Source organism: Quercus suber, unplaced genomic scaffold (assembly GCF_002906115.3).
Source record: "Quercus suber isolate HL8 unplaced genomic scaffold, Cork oak 2.0 scaffold_393, whole genome shotgun sequence".
In the NCBI taxonomy this organism is placed as follows: Eukaryota; Viridiplantae; Streptophyta; class Magnoliopsida; order Fagales; family Fagaceae; genus Quercus; species Quercus suber.
Genome location: NW_027069845.1, coordinates 340001 through 362077, shown reverse-complemented (window position 1 = coordinate 362077; position 22077 = coordinate 340001). Strand labels below are relative to the sequence as shown.

General features: G+C 36.1%; 2 long non-coding RNA genes across 3 annotated transcripts; one reads left to right on the top strand and one right to left on the bottom strand.

Annotated features, from left to right (window-relative positions):
• The first annotated feature begins 5361 nt into the window (after positions 1–5361).
• On the top strand, positions 5362–6211 carry LOC136062226 (uncharacterized). 2 transcript variants are annotated; one of them, XR_010624035.1, is made up of 3 exons: positions 5362–5665; positions 5741–5849; positions 6009–6211. It is a non-coding gene; the product is annotated as an uncharacterized LOC136062226 (long non-coding RNA). The 2 variants fall into 2 exon arrangements; XR_010624034.1 differs by lacking the exon at positions 5362–5665 and having other exon boundaries at positions 5672–5849.
• A 7205-nt stretch (positions 6212–13416) lies between these two features.
• LOC136062225 (uncharacterized) lies at positions 13417–14600 on the bottom strand. The gene is made up of 3 exons (XR_010624033.1): positions 13963–14600; positions 13779–13887; positions 13417–13619 (listed from the first exon to the last, which is right to left on the bottom strand). It is a non-coding gene; the product is annotated as an uncharacterized LOC136062225 (long non-coding RNA).
• Positions 14601–22077: the final 7477 nt, after the last annotated feature.

Here is a 22077-nt window from a genome sequence, read left to right as displayed (position 1 = left end):
ACATTAGCTAGGTGAATGCTGCTACAATTTTAGGATGGAGTGAACAATGAAGACTAGAGAGAGCTAAATTTTTTCTTTTCATTTTTATCATTAAATGGAAATTTTTAATATAAATTTGCTTATTTTTTTAGTCGCTGATAGTGGTTAAAATAAAATCATATATTTTGATACTTTTTTTTTTTTTTGAGAAGGATATATTTTGATACTCTGATAAATGGTTTAGATTTTTTGATAAAACAAGTTTTAAAATTTTTTTTTACCAATAAATGAAAATTACTTCAATTGACTTATTAAATAATATAAAAAGAGGCCCCATTAAACACTGTCGCCTTAGGCCACAAAATATCTCAAGCCGGGCCTGGTGATTGCTGTCCTTGGATATAATGTGATAGATGAATGCTAAGGTTTAGGGATAATATGCCATGTTGTTTGCTTTAGATGCATGTTAAAGTGTGTGTGGGTGTGAGTGTGAGTTTAGAATAACATATTAGGGGACCTTTTGATGCGATTAGGATTTGGAACATAATGAATAGATGCCGACCTACGGGTTGGGTGAGGTTGGGTGTCTAACCCCTTCCCAACCTTATACCTAAACTCCGGACATGTGCGTTGGTAAAGATTAATCCTTCCACAAGGGCACTATACATATGGTTCTTAGACCTAATCTAAGTGGTGACTCTATTTACATCTTTTGCCATAGTCTATCCTAGGTCGATGTGTACTTCCCACGAGGAAACCAATCGTCGTAGGCGCTTGCGCCCACAATGAAGAGTTAGATGTGATGTGTTTACAAGTGATTTTGAGCTATAGAATTCTCTATTTTGGCTTTTGAAGAGGCAAATGTGAATGCTCTTAATTAGATACATGTTTTTCAAATACACCTAACGTCCATCTCCCTTCTTTCTTTCTTTCCTCCTATTTTTTTTTTTTTTTTCCGTTGAACCTATGAATTAAGGTGGTTGGAAGAGTTTTATGGTCATGAGAGAGAGAGAGAGAGAGAGAGAGAGAGAGAGAGTCATTTAGCAAAGCTATAGTATTCGTTAGATTTGGCTTTGTATTGTAACTAGCAATTAATTTGGCTAGTAGTAAGCTAGCACAATTATTATTATTATTATTATTTTTTTTGGGGATAAAATTTTAATTGAACCATTCCTAATGTTCTAACCATGTATTATTCTTTCTCTTCTTTATTTCTTTTTATTTTTTTAAAGAAAAATAACATATTGTTCTAAATTTCAAATTTATTCAATTCATGCATTCCATCCAATTCCACTAAAATTTTGCTATTAAAAATAATAATTCTCACATGAAAAAATCTATAAAATTAATAAATATTTTATTGATTTTTTTATGTGAGAATATTTTTTCAATATTTTTTCATTAATTAATTGCATACATAACAGATTTTTATTTTTATTTTTTATAATTGAATTGGACAAAAGGTCTGAGTTGAATGAATTTGAAATTTTAATTGAATGAAAATAAAGTTAAACTGAAATGAATTTCAGTTAAACTTAGAAGGTGCATTTGCATTTTAGCCAATATTAAATATACTTTAATTTTTTTTTGAGTGAAAAGTGTTAGGGTCATTTTAGTGTTGGCAAATTCTATGTCAAAGTTTCAAATGTATTTGCATTGATTACTATGTAACCTTTTCATTCAAGTTGTAATCATTTGAGTCATTAAGGAAGATGAGCTAATAAAAAAGTTCAAGTTGTTGTTGTGATGATCTTCAATTGAATGAATTTTGAAGTTTCAAGTGAATGAATTAAAATTGAGCCACAGAAGTTCGCTTGACACTAGCCCTTTACCTAGATTGAGCAAACTGCCCATGAAAATTTCATAATTGTTTTCCAATTTAAGAACAGTCATTCAACCCTTGATTTGTACTCACTATAAGACAAAAAAACCTTGATTCACAAATAATGAAGGTAGAGGCTCCTATAACCTTAGAGGAAAAATCCCACATTCTCACATACCCACCCTCTCCCATTGAACATCATTGAGAGGAGAATTTCACCAAAACACCGAGTATTAGCTTGAGTACTTTGGATCACTAAAAATCACAAAGACTAATTGAAATATTCAAGAGGCCTTGGAGTTTTCGAGTGATTGGACTTACGGTCAGTGTTGTGACTAGCATTTGGAGATTGTGAAGAGAAATGACTAGTGTAGTATGTTGCTAGCATAAGTTAAATGCTTGAGTGCATGTACATTGCATAATTGGAGGTTTTGTAAGTCGGTATGTGTTATGGTTTATTTATTGTTATCTTTATCCATGACACTTGCAAACTAAAATTGAATTAATTGATCACTTGGTTTGAGTGATCTTGGTTAAAATGCAAGTTGTGCTTGGGTCTAAATTCGCAACTAGCAAAAAATATACCCTAACTTATATCCTTGAAAGACTCATTAATCAAATCCAATTTATATTTAAAGATTCATTTTCATAATACATATAATTATGGGTGGCCACCATAAGAGTTTTAAAATTTTAGTTTCGTATGTAAAGTTCAAAATCAATTAAGTTTTTACTTTTGTTTTCAGTCATATTATGCCTTTCTTGTCCCTATATTTTAGGCCTACGTTCAATTTGGTCCTTATATTTAATTACTGATTTGTGTCTCAAAAGACATAAACCTCTTGCACAAGGCATTGTAAATCTTCTTTTATGCTTCCTCCTTGCTAATTTTTTTTTTTATTAAAAAAAAAATCAACCTTGGAGAAAATAGAAATTGAGAAGAATTAAAAGAAAAAGATAAAAAAGAAAAAGAAATACCCTCCAATGACATTGGCAAGTGTTTGGATATAGTAGTTGATTATTTGTTGTTTGGTAGTACCCTTACCACCAGGCTTATCCATGACGATGAGCTAATGCTTGTAGTCTTAACCAGGAGAAGGCCATCTTGGTGGGTGGGCAATTATTGAAGTTGGACTTGAAGTTGTGTGGCGAGTAGGCCGAGCTTCCAAATCAGTTCAAGCGACAGCAAACCAGGGTAAACTGAGACGCGGTAAAGGGGATGATGATATGGAAGAGAGGAGTGAGGAGTTTGCGAGATAGGAAGAGGGTGGTGGGGATGGGAGTAGGGTGGGTATTTGCGGAGAGGGCGTGCTTTAGAGTGGTTAGGTGGTAGAGTGTAGTGGAGGAGAAGGCTTGTGCTAGGGTTAGAGCCTTTTCTTTCTTTGGGATAAGAGAGAGAGAGAGAGAGAGAGAGAGAGAGAGAGAGAGAGAGAGAGAGAGAGAGAGAGAGAGAGAGAGAGAGGGAGAAAACTTGAGATTTTGGGATTACACTTTCTTTCCCATGGGGTTGTGTTGGTAAACAAAAAAGTGAGAAAGAAAACTCGAGAATTAAAATTGGTAAAAAAGAAGAAGAAAATACTGATGTGACTACTAAAATTTAGACACGTTAGCATTGCATTTAATCTTCTAATATTAGGTTGCCAACATTGCAGACCATTTTCCAAGTAGGCACTTTTTGTAAGTGAGATGACAATAAAGACTAAATTAATTGCAAGTTTAACAATGTAAGAACTAAATTGAATGTTGAAAAAAACTTGGAGACCAAATTGAAAGTTGACCCAAAATATAGGGACGAAGGATGTCTTTTTGCCTAATTTTAACTTTCACTTATTCTTTTGAAGAGCATCACACTTATGATTTCTCTCTCTCTCTCTCTGCTAAAGCTCACACTTTTTTTTTTTGAGAAACAAACACACATGCATACACACAAGGGAAAAGAAATGTCACTAAAATTTAGACACGTCAACATTGCATTTAATATTTTAATATTAAGCAGTTAGCATTGTAGATTGTTTGCCAGGTAGGCATTTTTCATAAGTGAGATGATGGTAGGGACTAAATTAGTAGCAAGTTCGACAATGAAATAACTAAATTGAATACAGGAAAAAACTTGGTAACCAAATTGAAAATATGCCTATAGTATAGGAACGAAAGATGTCTTTTTGCATAATTTTAACTTTCACTCATCCTTTTGAAAGCACCTCATGAGCATCACACTCATGAATTCTGTCTCTTTCTTTCTTTTTCAATTTTCGCTAAAGTTCACGCACATTTATCTTTTTAAAACACAAAGATACTACAAGCTCTACTAAAAAATTATGATAACTTTTAAGGGGAGTGTGATAAGTTATATTACACATAACATAATCTCTTAAACAAATGTGGGATGATTACATTTTTTTTTTGGAGAAATAAACACACACAAGTTAGAGGGAATGAAAAACTCCGACACATTGAATATAGGTGCGAGGAATGCATGTGTTTGTATGTTTTTTTATTCAATAAATACAAGAAATTCTAACTTATGATGCTTGTTCATTATTGTTATTTGTTAATATGAAGGGAGGAATATGTCACAAGTGATGATGAGTCATCGATGTACGTTTTATAAAGTAATGTCGCAAAGAGAACCTAGAAAAAGTGAAGCAATTGTACATACACAACAGTAAATTTGGTCGATTCAATTAACTTCCTTTCACAACTCAGTAACGTTTTTTTATTTTTTTATTTATTTTTGATGCCATAATAATAACTCGTTAAAGTTTGTATAATGTACAGATCGAGAAATAAATCATGCATGTACTAAGGGGCAAGCGCTGATGGTTCATGACATGGGTCTAGATAGACAAACAGAGATTAATTAAAAAAACAAAAAAAAAACAGAGTTCAAGGTGTGGGAATGGAGAGAGAGACTTTTGATGGACATAGACTGGCACTTTTTGATACCCACCCCCACCCCACCCCACACTCTCAACTCTCCTTTTCCTTAAGAGGTGACGCCTCTCTAGTCTAGTCTCTACTACACATGAGAAAAGATTGTACATCGAACTATGATAAACTCTCTTAATTATTGGGGAAGACAACAGAATGCGGGAAAGCTACTCTTTCTCTCTCTCCTGCGTCGTACACAGCAAAACTGTCCATTGCAATTTGGGAAATGAAGTGAAAGAAAGTGCACACGCAAACACAAAAAACCCATAGGTGTGAGGTGTGAGGTAAAATACCCATGTAGACTAAACTAATGCCCCTTGCCTCTTCTTCTTCCAGCAATAATAAAACCATAAATATCTTTCTTTTTTCTCTCTTATTATAGTGTTCTCTACCATTTTGTGTTGTGCTAAAAACTAAAACTTGTTGCTGTTGAAGATGCCAAGGCCAGGCCCTAGACCTTACGAGTGCGTTAGGAGAGCTTGGCACAGCGATAGACACCAACCCATGAGAGGTTCCATTATTCAACAGATTTTCAGGTTCTGGGTCGTCTTTATTTTGATTCTTCTCTCGCTCTTTGGACCTCTAAATGTGCATTTAACTGAGTGCCCACCNCCTACCTTGTTTCTTCTAATATCTATGATTGTACGTGTCCAGCTAAGACTCATGCCATATTTGTACCAAATCTGCCTATGAATGCAACTGTTGAACAGCTTGAAGCGGTTTTCAACAATTTTGGGCCTATTAAGCTTAATGGTATTCAAGTTAAAGTAGCAAGATATGTTTCACATTTAACTTGGTTAACTCCATTTAGATTTCTTATTTATAATGATGTTCACATGTTTTTTTTATGTAAATCTTCTATCCAGCAGTAGGGGACATGTTTTGGTTTTGTGGAAATTTGAATCTGCTAGTTTGATTCAAATTGCTATTGAGGTATTGACTTTTTTGTTTTATATTCTTCGCCGCCTAATCAGTTGTTATCTTGTATATTAAACTACCATTGTACAGTTTAAGCTTCATTCTCACATTTTTCACCCAGCAAGGACACACAAAACTTCATCCTCTGTTTTTTGTATGGCTGTCAAGATTAACTTTTCGTACTTTGTGGATATGTGTGGTACGCATGTTAACTTAATGTTTGTGAAGTAACTTATGTGTTTTTGTCTCATGGATTTGGTTATTTTATGTGATGAGAGTCTGGGGTCTTTGAGTGCTTGCTGGATGGGCCATGGCTACCTTTGTGCTGTTTTTTTCATATGGTTGCTGTTTCTTGCAGCTAACAATGACAGAGGGAGGTTTTCAGGACGGGCTGGTTATTGAAATGATAGCTTTAGGAGCCGTGGAAACTTCAGTGGTGGGAATTTTAGTGGAGGCCGGGGCTATGGGAGAAATGACTTTGAGAGGTGAGGTGATTTCTCAAATCGAACTCGTGGTAATGCTGGACGGAATGAAGAAACTGGCCATAGGGTCTACCAAAATGGTGGATGGAAAAGCCACACGCCAAGACAGTCATGGCAGCATGAACTAGGCTATGACTGTGAGGTATCGTCTCCCATTCTTCTTGACGACACACCCAGTCCGTCACTTTAATAAAAAAGAACCTACTCTTCCAAGCTCTATTAGAATCTGGCATCTCAGACACCAATCTCAAATCCTTCTCCCTGACAGCAAAGTAGTACATTCCCTTGGAAGAAGAAAGGTGCCGAGGCTTGTAGCAATAAAAGAATTCGTCTAAGGAAAGCTGACGGTGTCCTCCACTCAGACGACCCCACAATATCTCAGCACCTATAAAGATCCTCCACGAGTTTGGAGCAATCTGACTAACGGACAAACCAAGAAAATCAGCCAGCTGACGGTGTAAGGCCGTCAGGGGCAGTCTAAGCCCCACAACAAACATGGCATTTTTCACCTTCCCTAGGGAGACAAATGGGAATGTGGTCGGGGATTTGGAAACGGACGTGTAACTCTTTAAAAATTTATCAGTCATTTTTGGAAGAAACTTATTTACGGTCCACTCCTTGAGAAGGATGAAAGGATGGTTACCTCCAGGACTTCCAGAAGTCCCTTCACGAGATCCCTCGTCGCCTTCATCCCCGTCACTACCTCTCTCTCCTTCCACCTCAACTTCACTCTCCTCACCTACTACCTCCTCCTGACCGTCGTCTCCATGACTTTCTACCTCCTCGTTAGGAATTTGGGCTAACGTCTCCCTCTTTGACGACCAGGAAAAGCTCCCGGACTCACTACCTGAACCAAATACCTCGTCGTAGCCCGCTCCATCGCGAATCGACGACCAGTCACTCGACGCGTCACTTGACATTTGACTACTTACAAGTGACGGGTGTATTCTAAGCACATAGGATGACGACCTCGCTTTAAAGAAATCAATCAAAATAAAGCATATACAAAGAAAGAAAAAGAACTTTCGAGTTTCTCAAAAAAGGTGATGGTTGAAGAAGTGACGGTAGAAACGTAAGTAACAGTAAGGGAGGATTGACGGAAGATGGGCGACGGATTTACTCTGCAAGAATTAGTAAAAGTGAAATAGGAAAAATAAGGAGAAGTGGACCATATATATAAAAGGGAAAACGCACAGAAGACGAAGCGACGCCTTCGTCTAGAAGCGGAGCCAACCAGAATACGCCACGTGTCCAAACATTTAATACTGGCTGCGTCGCATGTGAGTTATTTTCTCTCTCTTGGCCAAAAGTAAAAGGTAGCAACAAAAAAATATATAACTCCACCTACCCGTTAATGTAAACTGACGGGAATATGGAGTAGGAGGCAACTGATGAGTATAATTTATAGAGGCAAGGCTAACCTGTCGGTTTAACGCCTGCAGCTTATGCTGACGAGCTGAGTTATGAAGAGAGCTGAAGACCCAAAAGGCTGACGACCCTTCATGGCTGAAGGCATGAAATAGGCTGACGGGCCTGAGGCTGACGGTTCTAACAAAACCTTGACTTGGCCACCACGCATAAGTATATAAGGGAATAACTTGTATCCCACGCTGAATGTTAGTTTCCTACAAGGAAAGGGTTCCACGATCTATGGACTCCTATATGGAAAAGACTTCTACTCCAAGGAAGAAAGGTCAATCCTCGACTATTATAAAAACTCCAATACCTTCACAAATCGAGTTACGCATAATCAACCCCTCTCTAGGACTTTAGAGTTGAAGTAAGTTCTAACTTGACCTTCGGAGGGTATTTGGCTGGCACCACACCGATACTCTCTGTTAGGTCTTCTCCTTTTTGTTGTGCAAGTGCTGTTTAGTGTGCAAGTAACGTGTGGCTCACTGGTGGTTTTTCTGGCATCATCAAGCCTACAGCTACTAGGGGTTCTACATTGTGCATCCACCCAAGACCCTCCTGATTCAGATGAAGAGAATGCATTGGAAAAATGACTCATTCATGGGGGAGTTCAAGTTAATTTAGAAAGTCCTACCCAAGACCCTATCATGGCAATCCTTGAGTCTAACATTACAACCCGATTGAGCGAGCGTCCTAGTGATAGTTGTGACGAGCGTCTTAGTAAGAGTAAGCGAGAGTTAATGAGCTCCCAAATGAATGATGCCTTACAATCAATGGCTGAGGCCGCTAAGGCTAGGATAGAGGAATCTAAAGCAAAGGCTGAGAGGTATAATAGGTATACCATTGATGAAGTTAGTAGCAGTATTGCACCTACAAATGACTTCTCCTTAGGCAAGTGCATTAATATCCTTGAGACCATGGAAGAAGTCAATGATGAAATATTTATGAAGGTTGAGAGATACCATTTATGAGACTTTCGAGGTAGGATCGTCTTGAAGGTGCTAAAGAGCTTTTCAATTATAGACACTCCGCTTTTCGTAATGTAATTGAAAGATGTTTTGGCGTTTTAAAGGCACGATTTCCAATCTTAAAAATGATGCCCCGTTATAAACCATGTCGACAAGGGAATGTGATGAGAGCCTGTTGCACAATTCATAACTTCATTCGAAAGGCAACAGGAAATGATCGCTTGTTTACTCAATTCAATATTGATAACCTTACTATTGAAGGTGAAGGTGGGGATAATTTGGGTGAGCCATCGCACACTGTTGACTTAACTGATCAAGCCACTGAAGCTATGGCAGCTTATAGGGATCAGATCGCAGGATTGATGTTGGCAAATAATAGGCATCATTGATGCCACGTTATTTTTTTTCTTTTGGATGAAATATTGTCAATATTCTTACCTTACAATTAACAAAAAAAGAAAAAAAAATTATATAATTTTGAGATCGCATTTGAATATATAATATAGTTTTTTTCCCATTTCTTTTTCAGGGTGAATAATGATTCAAGTCATTTGACTAAATTTGGCTAGCTTTGTCAATTGAGAGACAGGGTAAAGGTGTGGGTCTCCAATCCAACTGCTCCAATTTGAATATATAATAAAGGTTTGGATTGGAGACCCACACCTTTACCCTGTCTCTCAATTGACAAAGCTAGCCAAATTTAGTCAAATGACTTGAATCATTATTCACCCTGAAAAAGAAATGGGAAAAAAACTATATTATATATTCAAATGCGATCTCAAAATTATATAATTTTTTTTTCTTTTTTTGTTAATTGTAAGGTAAGAATATTGACAATATTTTGAAGATTTAATTTACTATTCACAAAACATTGAATCTCCTGGTCTACCATAAATGCACCATTCATGTGAGAGAGAGACTACGCATTTATGGTGCTTCGGAGTCCTCAATAATTTTCCACTTGTTCTTCACGAGTGTATGGTAAGAAATTCTGCCAAAGATGTCAAGCACTAGATAAACAATTTACTTTCTCTCGAGCAAAATACTAGATGAAATAAATCCTTAAATCCTTCACTCTTTCTCTCCTCCTTCTCTTCCGCACTCTCATCAATATGATACTCTGTTTCAAAGCAGTGTAACAGGGGTGCTTCCAAGTTGGCATCCTTGTTATGAACAAATAAAAACAAATTCAAGAAGTTTTTAGCAAAGTGACACAACACAGAAATTCAAGAAGTTTTTAACAAATTCATCATTGTTTCAAACTACTTGAGCTCTTCAAAGGAATCAATAAAAAGATCATTTTTCTTTCCATGAGTACAAATATAATACTTTCAAAAACCGAAACTTGTGTAATAATCACATGTGAGAGAGGAATTATGCATTCATGGTGCTCCAAAGTACCTAATAATTTTCCACCATTTAGAACAAAATTGTTGTGAAGAACAATTCTTCACGAGTGATGGTTTCAAACCAAACAATTATTGGGAATATTTTTGGCAAAAAAAAAGAAAGAAATAAAGTCGTCTAGTTACACCGTGATGATGCCATTAACACAATCATTCGGAGAGACGAGAGCACTGAAACCGGAGAGCTTTTGCGGCCTTGCATTGAAGGTACTAATTTATTGTTTTGTGTTGGATCCAAGTTTGTTAATTTGCTTTCTGGGTTTTCCTCATTGTGAAAGTATATTAGCTCAAGCTTGGTTTTTTACTTTATTTGCAATGAGAACTAGTTCAAAATTAATAAACTTGAGTTTGCAATTTGTATTTGCTTCTTTTTGTTCTCCCTCCTTATGTGGTTCAGCTGCCCTTAATCTGGGCTGTGTTCCGATGAGGGCTTCGAGAAGCCAAAGGCACACTAATCCCAGGAGTTACCTTACACCGAGAACCTATGAGCTCCCTTCTGCACCTGCTGGAACTACTTATGTGTACCAAACAATTCTTTCGCGTTGTGTTCTTATTTTTTATTTTTATTTTTTTGATAAACATCATTGTCAAACTTTTCATTAACTTGAACTCAAACTACAGTGAGATACATCAGCTTGAATTTGGTCAGCTATCATGGGCGGAGTCTCCTCTACCCAGATATTACATTCATTCAAAAACTTGGCTTGTCTAGCCATGATATGAGCAGCCCAATTGCCACTCCTACGAGTGTGGGACACCTCGATGATGTCAATTTCATCCAAAAGAAAAAAAATAACGTGGCATCAATGATGCCTATTATTTGCCAACATCAATCCTGCGATCTGATCCCTATAAGCTGCCATAGCTTCAGTGGCTTGATCAGTTAAGTCAACAGTGTGCGATGGCTCACCCAAATTATCCCCACCTTCACCTTCAATAGTAAGGTTATCAATATTGAATTGAGTAAACAAGCGATCATTTCCTGTTGCCTTTCGAATGAAGTTATGAATTGTGCAACAGGCTCTCATCACATTCCCTTGTCGACATGGTTTATAACGGGGCATCATTTTTAAGATTGGAAATCGTGCCTTTAAAACGCCAAAACATCTTTCAATTACATTACGAAAAGCGGAGTGTCTATAATTGAAAAGCTCTTTAGCACCTTCAAGACGATCCCTACCTCGAAAGTCTCATAAATGGTATCTCTCAACCTTCATAAATATTTCATCATTGACTTCTTCCATGGTCTCAAGGATATTAATGCACTTGCCTAAGGAGAAGTCATTTGTAGGTGCAATACTGCTACTAACTTCATCAATGGTATACCTATTATACCTCTCAGCCTTTGCTTTAGATTCCTCTATCCTAGCCTTAGCGGCCTCAGCCATTGATTGTAAGGCATCATTCATTTGGGAGCTCATTAACTCTCGCTTACTCTTACTAAGACGCTCGTCACAACTATCACTAGGACGCTCGCTCAATCGGGTTGTAATGTTAGACTCAAGGATTGCCATGATAGGGTCTTGGGTAGGACTTTCTAAATTAACTTGAACTCCCCCATGAATGAGTCATTCTTCCAATGCATTCTCTTCATCTGAATCAGGAGGGTCTTGGGTGGATGCACAATGTAGAACCCCTAGTAGCTGTAGGCTTGATGATGCCAGAAAAACCACCAGTGAGCCACACGTTACTTGCACACTAAACAGCACTTGCACAACAAAAAGGAGAAGACCTAACAGAGAGTATCGGTGTGGTGCCAGCCAAATACCCTCCGAAGGTCAAGTTAGAACTTACTTCAACTCTAAAGTCCTAGAGAGGGGTTGATTATGCGTAACTCGATTTGTGAAGGTATTGGAGTTTTTATAATAGTCGAGGATTGACCTTTCTTCCTTGGAGTAGAAGTCTTTTCCATATAGGAGTCCATAGATCGTGGAACCCTTTCCTTGTAGGAAACTAACATTCAGCGTGGGATACAAGTTATTCCCTTATATACTTATGCGTGGTGGCCAAGTCAAGGTTTTGTTAGAACCGTCAGCCTCAGGCCCGTCAGCCTATTTCATGCCCTTCAGCCATGAAGGGTCGTCAGCCTTTTGGGTCTTCAGCTCTCTTCATAACTCAGCTCGTCAGCATAAGCTGCAGGCGTTAAACCGACAGGTTAGCCTTGCCTCTATAAATTATACTCATCAGTTGCCTCCTACTCCATATTCCCGTCAGTTTACATTAACGGGTAGGTGGAGTTATATATTTTTTTGTTGCTACCTTTTACTTTTGGCCAAGAGAGAGAAAATAACTCACATGCGACGCAGCCAGTATTAAATGTTTGGACACGTGGCGTATTCTGGTTGGCTCCGCTTCTAGACGAAGGCGTCGCTTCGTCTTCTGTGCGTTTTCCCTTTTATATATATGGTCCACTTCTCCTTATTTTTCCTATTTCACTTTTACTAATTCTTGCAGAGTAAATCCGTCGCCCATCTTCCGTCAATCCTCCCTTACTGTTACTTACGTTTCTACCGTCACTTCTTCAACCATCACCTTTTTTGAGAAACTCGAAAGTTCTTTTTCTTTCTTTGTATATGCTTTATTTTGATTGATTTCTTTAAAGCGAGGTCGTCATCCTATGTGCTTAGAATACACCCGTCACTTGTAAGTAGTCAAATGTCAAGTGACGCGTCGAGTGACTGGTCGTCGATTCGCGATGGAGCGGGCTACGACGAGGTATTTGGTTCAGGTAGTGAGTCCGGGAGCTTTTCCTGGTCGTCAAAGAGGGAGACGTTAGCCCAAATTCCTAACGAGGAGGTAGAAAGTCATGGAGACGACGGTCAGGAGGAGGTAGTAGGTGAGGAGAGTGAAGTTGAGGTGGAAGGAGAGAGAGGTAGTGACGGGGATGAAGGCGACGAGGGATCTCGTGAAGGGACTTCTGGAAGTCCTGGAGGTAACCATCCTTTCATCCTTCTCAAGGAGTGGACCGTAAATAAGTTTCTTCCAAAAATGACTGATAAAATTTTTAAAGAGTTACACGTCCGTTTCCAAATCCCCGACCACATTCCCATTTGTCTCCCTAGGGAAGGTGAAAAATGCCATGTTTGTTGTGGGGCTTAGACTGCCCCTGACGGCCTTACACCGTCAGCTGGCTGATTTTCTTGGTTTGTCCGTTAGTCAGATTGCTCCAAACTCGTGGAGGATCTTTATAGGTGCTGAGATATTGTGGGGTCGTCTGAGTGGAGGACACCGTCAGCTTTCCTTAGACGAATTCTTTTATTGCTACAAGCCTCGGCACCTTTCTTCTTCCAAGGGAATGTACTACTTTGCTGTCAGGGAGAAGGATTTGAGATTGGTGTCTGAGATGCCAGATTCTAATAGAGCTTGGAAGAGTAGGTTCTTTTTTATTAAAGTGACGGACTGGGTGTGTCGTCAAGAAGAATGGGAGACGATACCTCACAGTCATAGCCTAGTTCATGCTGCCATGACTGTCTTGGCGTGTGGCTTTTCCATCCACCATTTTGGTAGACCCTATGGCCAGTTTCTTCATTCCGTCCAGCATTACCACGAGTTCGATTTGAGAAATCACCTCACCTCTCAAAGTCATTTCTCCCATAGCCCCGGCCTCCACTAAAATTCCCACCACTGAAGTTTCCACGGCTCCTAAAGCTATCATTTCAATAACCAGCCCGTCCTGAAAACCTCCCTCTGTCATTGTTAGCTGCAAGAAACAGCAACCATATGAAAAAAACAGCACAAAGGTAGCCATGGCCCATCCAGCAAGCACTCAAAGACCCCAGACTCTCATCACATAAAATAACCAAATCCATGAGACAAAAACACATAAGTTACTTCACAAACATTAAGTTAACATGCGTACCACACATATCCACAAAGTACGAAAAGTTAATCTTGACAGCCATACAAAAAACAGAGGATGAAGTTTTGTGTGTCCTTGCTGGGTGAAAAATGTGAGAATGAAGCTTAAACTGTACAATGGTAGTTTAATATACAAGATAACAACTGATTAGGCGGCGAAGAATATAAAACAAAAAAGTCAATACCTCAATAGCAATTTGAATCAAACTAGCAGATTCAAATTTCCACAAAACCAAAACATGTCCCCTACTGCTGGATAGAAGATTTACATAAAAAAAACATGTGAACATCATTATAAATAAGAAATCTAAATGGAGTTAACCAAGTTAAATGTGAAACATATCTTGCTACTTTAACTTGAATACCATTAAGCTTAATAGGCCCAAAATTGTTGAAAACCGCTTCAAGCTGTTCAACAGTTGCATTCATAGGCAGATTTGGTACAAATATGGCATGAGTCTTAGCTGGACACGTACAATCATAGATATTAGAAGAAACAAGCTGGGTATGAAAAGGGAAGTTTGTATAACATCTCAAATTGAACACCATTCCAAGTACAATAAATCCTTTATAAATTCAAAAATAAGACACCCTTGCCCAAACAAAAAGAGGCAACCAGAGAGAATGAGACCAAAAAAAGAGTGCAAACAAATGGAAACATGACACTTACTAGGATCAGTCATCAAAGGAGCTTTTGGAGCACTTTCTTCAATGTGATTATTTGCCACAGTATCAACCTCCACAGATTCAGATATGAACATAAAAACATCATTCAAGACAAAGTAGCCATTCTCTTGAGGGGCTAAAAAGAAAACTTGATTGAATTTCCAGTATTCTCTTGAGGGGCTAAAAAGACAAAGTAGCCATTCTCTTGGGGGTGTCAGCTTTGTTTGACCTCACACGGGTAAGCCGTCTCCCTTAACTGGCTTTTTTCTTATCTCTTTCCCGTTTAATGACTGATGGTTATATCCTTTTATAGGCCTTGGTTCGCGTAAAGGCGCTTTAGGACTGGTGCGTGGCGAAGGAGGGTGTCGTCACTCACGTCAATAAACATAATGCTAATATGCTAAATCAACAGGCTCAGTATAAGGAGGCTATGCGTCTATTGAATGTTGAGCTGAAAGAGACGAAATAGAAGTTAGCGGAGGCGGGTCGTCAGTAGGAGCAATTAGAGCAAAAGCTGATGGCTTTTCGTAAGGAGGTAGAGACGGCTGGGGCTGACGTGGTCCAGGAGTTCAAGGAGTCAAAGTCCTATATCAATTCCTGCGGTGGATACTACGGCGTTGGATTTGACGACTGCCTGCAGCAAGTTGCGTCGGCCTTTCCTAAGTTGGATCTATCCGAGATAACTATAGATGGGCTCCCACCAGCGACGCCTGCTAATGACACCGTCACTGTCAAAGGTGGCGACATGGTAGATCCTCTTCAAGGTGACGGCATTGTTCTAGCCCAGCCTGCTACGAACCCTCTCGTCACTACTTCCAATCCTTCTGTAGAGGTTCTAGATGCAGTTGACCCTCCTGTTCAGAAAAAGTAAACAAGGCTTCAAGTGACGCACCTCCTTCCCGGCCATAATTTCATTTTTTGTAACAGTTGTATTTTATTCCGCCTGCAAACAATATTTTTAAGTGCCCCTTTGGTTTTTGGGGCTTCTATTTGGACTTAGTTTATTTTTGCTTATGATACCTGTCGTTTTTAAACATGTATGTATGGCCATTTGCTTATGCGCTTCTTTTTCTTGCTTTGTAGATGCTAAGGCTACTTCCTAGCTGTAGGTCGAGGTCGTCAGCCTAGTCATCTTTACACACCCTCGGACCTGTGTATCCGTCAGCTTATTAATACTTTTAACTTTGACTATTTCTTATAGTACTTAGAGTCGTTAGCTTAGTAAAGTCGTCAGCTTTGACTTATTGCGAAGCCGTTTGCCCCTTAAGGTGAAGTCGTCTGTCGGCTTCTTGTTTATCCTGTTTATCTTATTCTTTGGTTGAGACTATCGCTTTTATGGGACTAATATAGACTTGGTGAACTATCGTTTTTTTTCTTTTTTCTTTTTTTTTTTTCAATCGTCATTTTGATGGGACCGTCATTTTTGAAGACCGTCATCATTCTTTTGGGATATTCTTAGAGCCTATCAGCGTTTGATGATTTTTTCTATTTTATTGAATGTTGGGTTCCTTCACTTCAAGGACTTGTCTTCGTTATAGATTTTCTATCTGTCGCTTTAAGGAGTTTTAATGGTATTCTATTATCCAGGGACAAGGTCGTCCACCTTATGGACTTACCATGTTTTGATAATTTATTACTTTTTAAAATGAGGTCACTTATGTGGGACCATCGGCTTAATAGCTTCCTCCCTTTTGTGGACTTGGCCAACGCCTTTTATTAGACTGTTAGCGTTTTGGTTCGTCCCTCTTGTGGACTTGGCCAACGTCTTTTATTAGACCGTTAGCGTTTTAGTTCGTCCCTCTTGTGGACTTGGCCAACGTCTTTTATTAGACCGTCAGCTTCTTGGTTCGTCCCTCTTGTGGACTTGGCCAACGCCTTTTATTAGACCGTCAGTTTTTTTGGTTTGTCCCTCTTGTGGACTTGGCCAACGTCTTTTATTAGACCATTAGCTTTTTAGTTTGTCCCTCTTATGGACTTGGCCAACGTCTTTTATTAGACCGTCAGCTTTTTTGGTTCGTCCCTTTTGTGGGTTAAGGTCGTCCACTTCAATATATTTTTAGAATTTGAACTTGTAAGTAGAAACTTCAGTTGTTCTGAATAAACTCTTCTTATTGCCATGCATTTATATAAAATATAGTCCAAAAATAAAACCTGCCCTTTGGGCTTATTGTAGCAAAAACTTAAAAGTAAATAATAAATATGAGTAAATTATAAATAGAGGGGGGGGGGGTGTTGTTCTTCACGTAGAGAGAGAGAGATTGTGAATTGAAAAAGAATATAAAAAATAAAAACCCTTTGTGACAACTTAATCACAATTGGTTGTTTAAAAAGTTATGCAAAAATTCAATCCAAAATTGATGAAAATTTTAAAATTTTGGATAAAAACTTAAATTGAAACTTAGCTAATAATTCTTTCTTCTCCATTCTTCTGCACTTTCTTTCTTCTTCCTTTAGGCATTTTCTTTCTTCTTCTGTAATTGGTACCCAAAACCAAAAGTCTTTCTTTTCTTTGCCACCAAACTATGGCAGACACTAGCCTGTTTGGTAGACCAATTCGAGTAATGTTGTTTGTAATTTTTTGAAATATGTATTGGTAAAAATGTGTATAAAAATGTGTAATATTATTTAAAAACTGAAAATGAGTGGTTTAACAACTTTATCAAATAGGCTCTAACCCTTCCCAATGAAAAAGTTAGACATGTGGCCATGTTGCCCCCACTCATTCGGTATGAAATTTTTTAAAACTTTTTTTTTTCATTTAATTGCATTTTTAACTGCATTATTTATTGGATTTGACCCGACTTTGATTCCTAATGACTAATACCATAAATCCACGTATTGGTATATTAAATTCATATACTGTTACTATAAATTTAAGATTTATATCATAAATTAAACAAATGCATACAATATGTATAATATTTTTTTCTCAAATATTTATTAAATATATATATAATATTATACACATTTGCATAACAATATACAATGTTGTAGACATTTTTTTTTAATTTACTATATAAATCTTATCTAGATAGTATAATGTAAGATAATAATTTTTCTTTTTATTGTTATTATTTTTTTAACAGTTAATAATATTTTGTTGATTTTTGAAACACTATAATGAAAGTTGTGGTATAAAAAATACATTTTAAAGATGGTATTTATATTTATTTGAATTATTCTAGTCAATGTTTTTATTTATACTAATTTAATATATTTATTTATATTTTAAATAAATATTAAGTTAATTATAATGTCATCACTATTTAAATTTGGTTGGACCTTGGTTTGACCTTAAAAACATTGAACATTTTCCTTCTCCGGTTCTTTGAACAATCCACGTTTCAAAATCATGATATACTCTCAATATGTCTCATTGAATGGAAATAGCATTGTTATTTGTTCACTTTATTCTATGATATTAGGAGGTTCTCATGAATTTGGTAGTTTTTCTATTTTCTTAATTTGATTAAAAAAATATAATATTTCTATTTTGTAGAATTTATTTTGAAGTTAGATCAAGAGCTCTATATTGAACATATTAAAGTCCAAGTCCGTTATTAGCTACTATTAATTTATAATGATATTTTTCTGATCTATAAGTTTATTTAATGCATTGTAAAGAATTAAAAATGTCCTTTAATAAATAATATTTATGTTTAAAATAATATTATTTGATTATTGTAAATGGCTATACAATAATCTTTTTGTTTAAAAATATTACTTGTTGTAGGTTCTTGAAGAGCTCATCAGCTCATCCTACCTATAAAAGTGGAAAATTTGAATGGAAAAACATTTATTTCCCAATCAGAATTAAATGACTATAAACTCTATTATAGAATCTAACACAGCAATTTAAGTTTGATAAAATGACCCCAAAAAAAAAATATATTACTAATTTGGTATTTTACTTCTACATGTTATATTTTATTACATTCACAAGCTTATATTAGCGGTACTACAAATGATTGTGAGAGCAACCTATCAAGTGAACAAAATAGTAATTCTACAAAGTTACAAAAAAATTGATGTTGAAGGCAATGTACAACTCACACCACTCAAGGAGAACAAAATGAGTTATTCAATGACCACTACGAAGTAAGAAGCAACAAAAGAAGAAGATACAAAAAGTTATTTGAAATTGCAAAAAAAAAAAATCACAAAAAATTGTATAATGATTTTTTTTTTTTTTTAAATATTGTGTTGACGTAGAAAATTGTTAAAGTTTCAGAGGTTTCAGTTGTGTATATATATATATATATATATAAACTATTATTATGCCCGTGCATTGCACGGTTTAACTTATAAATGTTTCGTATAATTTTACCGAGAAATAATAAATCAAAAATCACTTGAATCTAGATTATATAAATTGCATAAAAATTATTGTTCTTAAAAGTATCAATCAATAACACAACATATTTATATGAAAAAATTCCTAAATTTAATAATTAAAAACCCATGGAAACTTAACCAAAGGTATTTCATTTGCCAAAAAAATAAACATAATTCTCTTCTAACTTATCAATTGTCTTATAATCACATTTTTGTAGTGCACACATATAATATTACTAACAACAAAATAAAAATGAGAAATAGTAACGTAAAAATTTTACTATTCAAGAAAATTAATTTAATGTAATAATGCACATATAAGCATAACTCAAATACAACCTAGAAATAAAAAAAGATAAACCCTTATTGTAGGAGGAAATACAAAATTTGATAATTCTTAAATAATAAATAGATAAAGCCTATGAGAAAAAGGAAAAAAAAAAAAGATGAATATAAATAATTCATAAATGCAAAACCAAACAAAAGAAGAAAAAAACTAAATATATTTTGTAGGATAAAAAGGAAGAATATTATAGAGATAGAAGGATAAATCTCCATACCTTTAAGTTTAACTCAAATAATAATTGATGCTGACAAATCATGAAGGTCATATATTTATAGAGTTATATAGTATATTTCATGGATTTAAATTACCTTTTAATGACTCATAAGCAAAACCATAAATAAAAAAACACACTCACACACAAAAATAACAAGAAGAGAAACATACCTATAATAATATAGACAGTGGCTTTGATAAAACATTCTACTACAAACAAAACCAACTCAAATAATAACTAATGCCAGATAGATCATGAATGTGTAATATTATATAGGCTTATATATGAATTTCATGGATTTAAAATTGACTTTATAACTCATAAATAGAACCATAGAAAACAAAAAAAAGAGAAGAACATACCTTTAATAGTGTGGATGGTGGCTTTGATAAAACATTCTACTACAAACAAAACAAACTCAAATAATAATTGATGCTTGAAAAATCATAAAGGTGAAATATTTATAGAGGTTCATATAATTGATTTCATGGATCAAAATGCATTAATGCTGCACCCATTAAAGAAAACAAAGAATAGAAACAAACTTGTAATATTGTGGTTTTAATAAAGTATTCTACAGTCTGCTGCAAACAAAAAGAGATATAAAAACTTATTATTAATAATGGGGAGAGAAAAAATTGATGAGAACAATAAGTAGTGTTTCTATCTCCAAAAAATTTAAATTAAAAAAAAAAAAAAGGGAGAAAGAAAGAAGCTGTAAATGAAGAAGTTGTGCACATAAATATATAAGAATACACTAAAAAAAACATATATGTGGGGACTCATTTTAGGAAAGTTCCCCAACAATACATTTGTAGAGAGTGGGTTGAAGGTTTAGGCACTCACAGGCTCACAACGGAGCACCAACCACTTTTCTTTTATTGAAGGGTAATAAGCCCAATTTACAACTTAGAGTAGCTCCTCGACCAATGGCCGAGGAGGTTTTCCCTCCTCAAACTGACATCGCCTAGGAGCCATTCTATCTCCCCCCCTTACTCTTTGCTCACTTTTCTTATATATCTCTCTTCCTCCTTTCCCCTTCTTCCTTCTGTTGATCATCTATTGGCCTCTCTTCTGACCGTCCGTTCCATTAGAGGTCTTATCCGTGCTCAAGTGGCTTACCCTGATCGATGTTGCCCTGCCAAGGGGTTACATCCCCATTAATGCAGCCAGGAGGGTTAGGTGAGCGCATTCAATGCAGAGGTGATAGCTCGCCCAGGGCTTGCCCCTTCACCGTACTTCTGTTGCTGACGCGTGGCACTAGGCCCTCTCCTCCTCGGAAGGCCAAGGAGTCTCCTTTGGTGGAGTGGTCCTTATGTTCTCCCGAGGTCTCGGACGCCTGAGGGCGGGCCCTCCTCGGATATGTTCCTCGGGGGTTGGTCCTCGCTCTTTCATCCTCGGACACCTCCCGTATCCTCGGCGTGGGCCCCTGGGCCTGGCTTGGAGTGGGCCGAGGCTACCTGATTTTCTGGCCCCACAGTATATATAGAGAATTTTCAATTGTGAAGATGTTAAATTTCTAATCAATTTAGGAATTATAAGAGAAATAGAATTATTAGTAAAAAGATATATGTATTAAGAAAATTATCACAATTAACATTTAAAAAAAAAAAACATAAAACACTAAAACTCATCACTTAGGATGCATGTTTATACAAAAAAACTTGGAAGTTAGGACTTGGGAGAGTTTTATTAGACATATAATTCAAATTATATTGAAGTTAAATTATAAGAGAAATTATTAGATGGTTTGGAATTAAAGAAACACCTATCCTATATGAAATTCTAATCAATTATATATTGTTAAAAATGTTTCTATCCAAAAAATAAAAATAATAATAATAAAACTTAGGGGTGTGATGAAACAATTATTTCACCATAAACGTTTAACGCTCATCACACCCCGAGGTTTCTTTTGTGATTGGAAAATATATTAATCCAAAATTATAATTTATGCAAATTATTAATTTTTATCCAATAAAATAGAAGAGCCTCTGAGCACACGTTTATGCACATGCTTAGAGGCTAGTTTTAATTATGTCCATACTCGTGGGTAAATTTATCAAGTATTCTTGGAGTATAATGATATGGTAACCCATTTTCTCATATTCATAATGAATTCTATCACGAGTACTTAATAATTACTTATTTTCAAGCTTAGCAAGCTTGTACCCAAGTAGGGTATGGAAATGGTTGAAAATAAATGTGAAATTGGCTTGGTTGGCTGTGTGATCTATTAGTTTGGTGTTGACCTTAGCATGCTTTTATATTCTTTTTTTATTATTTAATATTGTTCATTTTATATATATATATATATATATATATATATTTTTTTTTTTTTAATTTCAACAACCCACCTCAAAATCGAAAACACACTTTCTCTCTCTTTATATTAATTTTCTAAACACTACTCTCTCTCTCTCTCTCTCTCTCTCTCTCTCTCTCTCTCTTTATGACTTTTTGAAACTTCTTTCCTTTTCTCTACCAGTCAGTTTCTTCTTCCTCCCCTCTTTCTTTATCAAAAAACCCATAAAAAAAATTTCTAAACTTCTTTTTGATGGGTTCTAGTTAGATCAACTGATAAAATTTCTAATGGTTAAATAAAAACCTAGGGTTCAATCTCCGCTTATACCAAAAACCGATTGGTGGCTTGATTTGATAATAAAGAGTTATCATCAGGAGTGGACACCATAAGTTGAAACTCTCTCAAAAAAAAAAAAATCACTTCGACACAAAACA